The sequence below is a fragment of the Palaemon carinicauda genome, chromosome 17 (genome assembly GCF_036898095.1).
Source record: "Palaemon carinicauda isolate YSFRI2023 chromosome 17, ASM3689809v2, whole genome shotgun sequence".
NCBI lineage: Eukaryota > Metazoa > Arthropoda > Malacostraca > Decapoda > Palaemonidae > Palaemon > Palaemon carinicauda.
In genome coordinates this window covers 124,345,613-124,355,612 of record NC_090741.1, presented here as the reverse complement: position 1 = coordinate 124,355,612, position 10,000 = coordinate 124,345,613, and positions in this window count along the sequence as shown.

Here is a 10,000-nt window from a genome sequence, read left to right as displayed (position 1 = left end):
GGTCCTTATGTGTTGAAGGGATAACATCCTGAACTTGTAGTTTACTATGAACTTGTTGAGTGGCGACAAGACCAGAATGACTCTGAGTTTGTCTGAGTCCTTTTTGGGAACACAAAACAGTCTTTTTTGGAATTTGATGGACTTTGCCCTCTTTATTACTCTTTTACTCAAGAGTTCTTGGATATATTCTTCCAGAACGGGGGTGGAGTGTTGGAAGAATTGAAGGAATGATGGTGGAGCTATGTTCCAGCTCCAACCCAGTCCGTTCTTGATCAGGCTGTGGGCCCAGGGATTGAAGGACCAACGATCCCGAAACAAGTATAGTCTTCCTCCTACCGGAAGCATCTCATTTCTGCGGTTGACCGGAGGACTTGCCTCCTTGACCGCGTCCTCCTCTATTTCCTCTTCCTCTTGGGGGGCGCCTAGAGGAACCTCTAAATGTTCCTCTACCTTTCGGCCGAAAGGTAGTAAACTGCCTCTCAAAGGCTGGAGTAAAGGCTGGTGACTGTGTCGCCACTTGCTGGGGTACCAACTGGTAGGTAGTTGGAGGCTGTGCCATCACCTGTGGCACCGCGGTTGCGGAAGTTGTGGCCTTTGTTGTCTGGCGGGGTGAGAGGGCACCCTTGGCCTCTTTGTCTTCAGTTTTGGTTGGGTACCCTCATCTGGGGAAGACTTCCTCTTTAGTGACAAGCCCCACTTCTGGCAGCCTTGTCGACTACTTCCTTGACCATTTCACTCGGGAAGAGGTCCTTTCCCCAGATACTAGACGATATTAGCTTCCTGGGTTCGTGTCTCACCGCAGCCAAGGCAAACACGAACTCCCTACAAGCCCTTCTGGCTTTAATGAAGCCATATAGGTCTTTCGTCACAGTAGCCAGATGTGTTTTGGCCACAACCATAAACATATCCGGGTTCTGAGGATCGCTTGCCATTGTCTCCAAGGTACTCTGGAGGGACATAGGGGCGGCAAGCCTTTCTTTAGTCTCTTGCTCCCTGCGCAAGAGAAACTCTGACAACTTGGGGAGGTCCTCGCCGAACTGGCTTCCAGCAATATCTGCCTCCAACTTCCCGACTGAGAAGGTAAGATGTACTTTCTTCCAGTCCTTCTGGTCCATGGGCAAAGCTAGGGATAAAGGTTTACACTCCTCGAGTGAAGGGCAAGGTTTCCCTGCTTCTATTGCCTTTAATGCTGCCTTGTACCCTTTTTCCATGAAGGGGAAGGCCCGGGTAGATGAAGCAACAAAGGAAGGATGTTTTTTACTCAGAGCCGGCACCTTTGAATTAGTGAAGCCCCTCTCTTTCAAAGTACTGGTCAACAAAGACTGTGCTTTGGAATGGTAAAAAACTATGACCTCTTTTGGCTATGTCTCTTCCTTTGATGCTGGCTCCGTTTTCAGACGGACGAAGCAGTCTGGATAAGACTCCAAGCTGGGCAAAAATACCACATCCTCAATGGGGACTGATCCCGGCTTTTCAGATATATAAATCTTCTCGGTTGTCATGGGCATGTACTCCGAACATGAAGGAAGTTCCTTCACGTTGAGTCTCTTGTGAGACCCACGGGATGCTGCAAGTTGGCGTATTTCCAACCTCAACGCAGCTTCCTTTTCAGCATTCTGTTTCTGCATCTGCTGCATCATAGTCATAATGGAAGACAGAGTCTTCCCTATGTCGTCAGATAGAAGAGTTGAAGATGTCGAGGGAACTGGTTCTGGGGCAGGAACCGATGAAACCGAAACCGTTTCGACTTCTTCCTCCTCGGTATCAGGAGCCACAGTCGACTCTTCTTCTTGACCTTCTGCAAGAAAGTCCTTCTCAGTGTCTTCTGACACTTCTGACATCCTGTCGTCAAGTTGGATGTCTTTCATCGCGTCCGAGACATCCGACTCTACAGATAGCGGAACGCAAGGGATCTCTGGGTGAGGCTGTGGTAGGACAGCAGCCTTAGATGCTCTAGGGAAAAGATAGGCCTGCATCCTTTTGTTTGGAAGGTAAGGCCACGTGGTGTTCTTTTGAAAACCACGGACCCATCTACGCGGCTTCTCCCTTGCTGCATCCCTGGACTCCACTGACTGGGGGTCATCGAAAGCCTCAGTAACCAAGGTTTTACAGATGTTTTATACCTGGGAGTCCCAATATTTCAGAGTGAGTGCGTCCTGCACACCTCATGGCCGCAGAAGTTCTTACTCCGCACGTTGCAGAAGACGCTCTTACACTTAGATAGGTCCTCTTGTAAAGAGAGAAAAATAAAATGAGTATACGGTGGTTCATCTCACTGGATAAACTATACAAATATGATAAAAAAAAAAAATTTCTCTTTTGCATATAACTTAGGATAAATAAGCTAGAAACGAAATAGGAAAGACACATACATGTGTTTCCTGCCCAGCCAGTTGCTGTGACCTCCCTTAAAATTAAAACCATGGGTCATTCTATTTTGGAAAATCCATTGTAAGATTTCTATCCTGTGAGGATAGGTAAGTGTAACTCATTTCTAGCTTCCAGACGGTTTAAGATTGAGGATCGTTATCAGTGATCTCTTATTAGTGTATAGAAAGAACTTACTTTCTTTATATTATATGGTCTCAACAATAGGCTGCGCATGACAACACAGAGTATGTTGGAAAAATTAGGCTACTGTATAATATATACTGTAGTTTTCTGTTTGCAGTGTGATCTATATTGCAAATATACTGGCTACTGTATAGTCATATACTGTAGTTCCAGTTGGCATATGCCGGCAAGGCTAGCACCAGGGTACAGTTCAGTCGATGTATTGTTGGCTGTGGTGGTGGCCGGCAGCTCGCCGGCCGCCTACGGATCGCCGGCCGCTTACAGATCGCCGGCTGTCGGCACACTATGCCAGCTGGAGAATCAGATATATATACGACAGTCGGCAGCCTCTCCGGCTGTCGGCAGCTTGCCGGCTGCCCGCCGGCTGCCGGCAGATCGCAGGCTGTCGTCCTTCTAGAAAGCGCATTACTAGCTAGAGCTGCTGGCAGATTAGAACCCAGTGGTACTAGCCAATAGAGAGAGAGAAAGCATGGAGTGAAGGATAGTGTAAGAGCTCTGCCTTAATACCTTCTTCCAGAACGAGGGTTCAAATGGAAGGGGAGAATGTATTATTCAGGCTTCCACCCATTCACAACTATCGCCGTTCTCTGCCGGCCGCAGGTTTATGAATGACAGTCCAAGAGAGGACTAAAGAACACTCTACAGCAAAGGGATCTTCTGCCCGCAGCCGGCCCAACTCTCCCAGAGCAATATGTCCATAAGGGAGGGCTGAGTGACTATGCCACTACAGACAGAAGCCCTAGCCAGCCCCACAACCTACCGGCAATCGGCTCGTTTGCAGGACGATGGCCAAGAGTTTGTGATGGCTAGGCCATCACTAAAGGACAGAGTGGGGAGGGGTGAGGGTCCTATGAGGTGTGAAAGGAGCTAGCAGGGATGCCGGTCCTACCTCACCTAAAGAAACTCTGTTCCAGTATTGAAGCCATCCCAGGCGGCAGGAGAATTTTGTTCTCCAGCCTAGGGCCGGCTAATACAGTAAAGGGGCCGGCAGCACCCTCGCCGCCACCCTTAAACAATAGAGGAACAGAGTTCTAGTGCCGGTGTTATCTAGGCAGCAGAAAAATGTCTATTCTTCAGCCTAGGGTCCGCCGGCACAGAACTAGTCAGCTAGACCACAGGGAGAAGGTATCAATATCATATAAAGCCTTCAGGTGTGGTCTAGGGAGGTCTAGCCTCCTATGCCGGCAGCTTAGTCCAGCAGGGGAATGCTATTCACCCTGCCAGCCAGCTGCCAGCACCAGACTAAATACTCTGAGGTTCTGACCAAAACCCAAAAACCTGCCTTTGCGGTTACAGGGAAAGGACAGAAAATCCTAGCCTAGTCCTGCCTGAATTACAACTCAAGGTACGACTGACTAGGGTTATAGCCTAGGCTAAACTTAGAGGGAAGGAGGGACTGCCCTTAAATCTGTGTAGGAGACAAGCATCGCCTTATAATAATTCTAGGAGATATCTATCTCTCCCTGAATCAATAAAAAAGTATACTAAAGCCACTTGGCTAGTAGCCTAGTGGCAGTGAGAATCGATTACCTAAATCACCGAAACTCTCTCGTATACTATCTTGGAAGAAGAAGATATTATGCAATCAATATATCTTACATGTATAAAATTCGCCAAAAGCTTCATTAAAATTATAGCACTAGGAAAGTCTATTATATCATACATGAAAGTACTATAAACTGAACGCCAAGGCTAGGAAGCCTAGCATAAACAAGGTTCAGTTACCTAAATCGCCAAAACTAATATGATTACTATCGGCATAATATAAAGAATTCCTAGCAATGAAGGCTAAATAGCAAAAATTATTAAAGCTATTAATACCGGGAAGGTCGTTCTGACTAACTAAATGACTCATGCGTTACGATCGACAGCGCCCATGACGCCTCCGGCTAGGCAACACCTCTTGCATACGTTAATTTAACCTTAATTCATATTATAAAAAGGCCAGAGCTTACATTTATACAATGTAAAGATCAATACTTAACTTTCCAGAGGCAGAAGAGGTTGGAGAAAGCATGATAATATTCAAAATATTCCAAAATAGCGAGAGAGCACCAGGAAAATCACCGAGCAATAGCGCTATGAGTAACGGAAATAAAGATGGCGGCGATGATGACGTCATCTAGATACTCAAAACAGTAACGGAGGAGCGGCACCTTAATAACGGCTCCCCTTCGTTTTCTTGCCACTTTTCCCCCTCAAAGCGTAAACGCTATTCAGGGTGAAGATAGCTATGTGGCGTGTCAAGAATACGTCCTCTGATATTATGCAATATCCCTAAAAGGAAAAGTTAGGGATATTCGCGCCAGGAGTTAGAATTCTGGAGACCTTAAGGTAAAATTCTCTGGGAATATCACTGTAGTCAAATATACCCTAGAAAGCTACTAAAAGGAACTTCCAATAGGACAACATGGCCTGATCCCAAAAATGCCTTCTTTTGGGCATCCTTCATATTCCCTAATGCTTCTAAGTAAATCTTGAATTCCTCACACCACTGTTGCCATCGTGTTGCAACAGAATTGGGTTCAGCTGTGATGCTAAATCGTTCAGAATGTTCAATGTCAAAAGGCATTTTGACTGCTTACCTTGATTGGGTTAGGCTACTGTTCTAAAGTCACCTTGTAACTTCCTACCTTTTTTTGTATCCTACCCAACTTTAAAATTCACTTTATTTTCTTGTTTTGTTTGCTTGTGTTTGGTGAAATTCTTCTTGTTGGCTGCATTGGAAGTCTTCATGTGGCTTTTTCTTTTGCTTCTCTTGCAATAAATTTTTCTTCTGCTTCTCTATGATCTCTCCGTGTATTCGTCATCCGGTCATCGCCAATTTTGTATTGGTTGCATACTGTCTGGTGATTTCTGCATATTACTCACCTGCAAATGAGTGAAGAATTATTAGTAATTATCCAGGGGATTCCATCAGAGTCGTCAATTTCTAAATGTTGATATGTTGAGTCAAACGCAGATGTATACGTAATTCTTTAATGTATAATAAGAGCCTACATTACTCTTGTCTCTGGGGTTCCGACAACCAACTCCCGACTGAGCATCGAGCATCTCGTAAACGATCTCGAAAATCAAAATATAAGAGAAAATATAAGAGCATTGCCCTTAAAAGACTTAAATCCTACTGTAGTACAAAAGTAAAAAGAATCACATCCTATCTTCGAGGTAATTAATAAATGCTTAAACCCTAATATCAAAATACATAATTTCAGTTATATACATTCTTAAACATGTTTTATCAATGCAATATGATGCAATGTTGTGCTCAATACACGTAACATTTGAGGTAATACAGTACATTATTACAATAATACAGTACATAACAGTTCTTTGTAACTGCATCTCGATGTGGATCTACCCTTAGGAGACATGCTTTAGGTGGACTGTTGAGAAGTATGCCTCCTACTGCGAGACAAGCTCCAAGAAGAATATTTACTGTGAATGGATCTCGGAGAAGACCTCCCTATGTCTGAAGGTCCATTGTCCTGCGAAGGTGCTGGGGAGCTCCCTCGTTGACAATAAGAGCAAAATCTTGACCTCCTTGGATCTGACGATGTCAAGGAGGTTAAATGGATGGAGGTGGAGCAGTTAGTCAATGCTTATGGGAGACGGTGAAACCAACTGTCATAGCCAACACGCCCTCTATTGTAGGCAGATAGAACTGGGGAGGAGAGTAACCAGCTATCGCTTTACCTTTTCTGGGTTGTTCTAGAGTATTATGATAATCCTAAGAATGATCAATCCTCGGACAGTGAAATGGAAGATTGACAAATGATAAAAATGTCATTTGTAAACTGATAATTCCTTCTACTGTTTTCATCAGTTACAAGGATCAAAGGAATTATCCTTCCAGATCAGATATGTTACGGGTATCTGAAGAAGTAAAGAGAGGATAACAGATTGGGAGAGTCGTTAAATCTGGTCAGAGAATCATAAATCGTTTAAGATAAAGTAACTTCTGGCCTCTAAAGTGAAGTACTCATTAAGAAGGTCAAAGGAAATGATTCGTGTTTTGGGATTTTTTTTTTTTTAAATTATACGTTGACATACAATTCATTCAGTAAGTGACTACTGGCCACTAAAGTGCATCAGTTTTGTATACATCTGACGACTTCTCCTTTTATTTTTCGCCAGTAATTTTGCTGAGAACTTTTTAGCAGTATAAAAATATCTGATCTGCAAGTATTTTTTCTGCCTCATCCTTAATAAGTAAAACAATATGATTGTTATCTGGTTCAGTCTCTTACATATGCTTACATGATTTAGAAAATATATTTATAAAAGTATAATCTTATACAGAGATTAATTTTTTTTTGCATACCCTTTTTATCCAATTCCATATGCGTAACAACTCTCTGAATTTCTTTTCACATCACAGACATATATTTATCACGTCATCAGATTGGTGCATTAGAGCACCTTTATTTTTTAATTTAATTAAAGAATAAACAAAACTGTTATCATTACCAGTAAGAGCATTAATAGAAGTTGAACACTTCAATGATTTTTCCAGTTTAAAGACAACGAATCCCGCAATATAGGCAACAATGCTACGCGAATACTACAAATGTTGACTTCTTGGAAGATACGTGTAATCATCATCATCGAAATCAGCTGCATGTTTTATCTCAAAAAGTTCGTCATTCAAAATTTTGTTCCTATCAGTTGAAGAATTTAGGGCTTGAACAGAAGAGTTATATGAAAAAAAAAATAAAAAAAAAAGTTCTAGGTAATCTTGGCTCATCTTATACGTTAAAGTTTTTGTTAATTGGGTTCAGGACAACGTATTAAATTATAATAGATTTTAATCAAACTTCGTATACAAATTATGAATCAAAGAAAGCCAGTTTTGCGATTGGAATTCAACAAAGGTTTATTCTTTCATTGTCCTTTTGTATTGGTCTTTTAAAATCCCATCAGCACAAATTCCTTGAATTCATCACATCAACCATATTATTTATAATGGTAATGAAATGGATTGTTGCTTCGCATCCCGTAAGCTCTACGAAATTGTTATGAAGAAAAAACTGCATTGATTTTGCAATAGATTCAATTAGTAATTACGCTGCAAATTAAAATTTTTTTTTAATCCATGCCATATGTTGCTCTCTTAATTCATTCCCCAAATGCAAACCCTCGCATTCGTGAAGCTTATGTAATTTTTCAATGAAATCCCACTTGATAAAGTTTCCCTCCCCATCAACAAAAGGTTTTTTTTTTTCTAATCAACTTTAGCATATGGCATGGGTAAAAAAATATAAATATCTGCTCTAGCGTCACTGAATGAAGAAATGGAGTTTTTATACTTTCAGAGTCTAGACTGCAACCGTAGCAGAATTCGTTGTTGTCCATCAAAAGTCAAAGAGATAATTTTGACCCCCCACTGAATGCAGCTTTGCCAAACATTGTCTTAACAAATTAACACACTCAGCTCTTCCTTCTTGAGATGAGCAGGATATGATTCAAATTTGTTAGCAATCTATCAAAAACTTCATCCTTGAAGTGCTTTGAGCATAATCGTATACTAGTAGTTGGGGCAAAATTTTCTCGTCGCGTAGCCCGAACCCATTCTTTTCTAAGGGGCTCATCTTTTGGAAAACTGTAAAACAAACTTACCAAAAGACATTAATGATGTAGAAGAAATGATAACGACAACGATGATGGTTAGTAATCATAATAAACAATGACAATGTTGATAGTGCAGGTTTTGATAGTGTTAATGAATTCAATAGCAAAGCCAATATTCTTGCTGCTGCTAGCATTCAGTACTTTTATAATTTTACAATTTTATACAGCATTACATTGAAAATTCAGCACTTACCAATGAAATATGATAGTAGGAATTTTCGTAGCAACTTGTTCCAGTTTTTCTCTATTTTATCGTTATGATGCCTAGGTTCTTAATTACTAACAGAATCACTTTTTTCTGTGGTTTGTAAGGTATAGATTCTATTACTGCTGGCAGGTCTTCAAGGAAAACATTTTCATCCTCAATACATAAAATTTTATATTCTTTGTACCAGTCACTTCTTTCTGTCTATCATTAAATACATATCACTTTCTATTGTTGATAAATGGAATCTTTTTCCAAATAAACACTGATTCTAAGAGCAAAATGATCACTTAATAAAGTGGTTACAACAGAGAAATCTTTCTGTACCCCAGGCATGTTGTAAAAGATAGCAGAATCAAGCCTGCCTCCTCTAACATGTGTTGCTTCACTATTATCAAGTGCAGACACATTTTCAACCGAAACTAAAAATCTATTTAAACTAATTCCATTGTGATTTCGGTTCCAGCTACAAGATTGATTTTTCTAGCAATTAAATCACCGAGTAATAAACAATCCTCAGAATGAATGACATCAGGTAGATCTGCAATAGCCAGAGAATCTGCATGCACAAAAACATGAACAATATATATTTCTGCATCTTGAAGCGTTACTTTCATAGCCAAACACTCGGTACCATTGACTTGACTATCATAATAGTATGATGCTGAAATAGTATTTCTTATGTCAATTGTTAAACCTCATCAGTATTTTAGTGAGGAAACGTTCCTACTTACTTCCTGTAAAGCTATTATATCAACATTTGTAGACTGAGTATATGCATGTAAATCAGTAATTAATTTTATTAATCTATTTATATTCCAGAATATAATATAGAGTATGTGAGGCATTTTGAGAAACATTCTTTCTTAAGTTACTTGCAGAATGAAAAATGTTAATTTTCAGCTCGTTGGTTGGACTTTTAATATATTCAGTTATCGAATCAAGAATGTAGGTAAAATTTTCGACCACAACTTCACATAATCTGGCTTATTAGCTGACTAGCCAGCCTTGCATGTAACTGGGCTTTCTCCACCATTATCCCATTTCTCTTCAACCTTGACATTTTGCGTTACACTTTCATTAAGAACGACCTTCTCATTTTGCAGATAAATACTATTCATAGTATTATTAATACTATACACGGTCTATTTAGGTTCTACAATCTCTTTACGAAATTCTGAAATAAAGTCGTTATAATGAACCGGAGTTTCTGATATTATTGCTATAATCAATCATAACTAACATTAGCGTCTTAAAAATATTCCACATTTTTTCTAGAACGCAAGTCGATATCAGTTCCATTTCTTTTACACCGTTGACAAACTAAAGTAAACAATACCACATTATGTATCAACGTTGTTTTATTGGTGTATTTATCTATGTATCTATATAATTCATAGATATAATATATACGCATCCACCCCACACACACACACACACACACACACTCACACACACACACACACACACACACACACACATATATATATATATATATATATATATATATATATATATATATATATATATATATATATATATATATATATATATATATATATATATATATATATATATATATATATATAT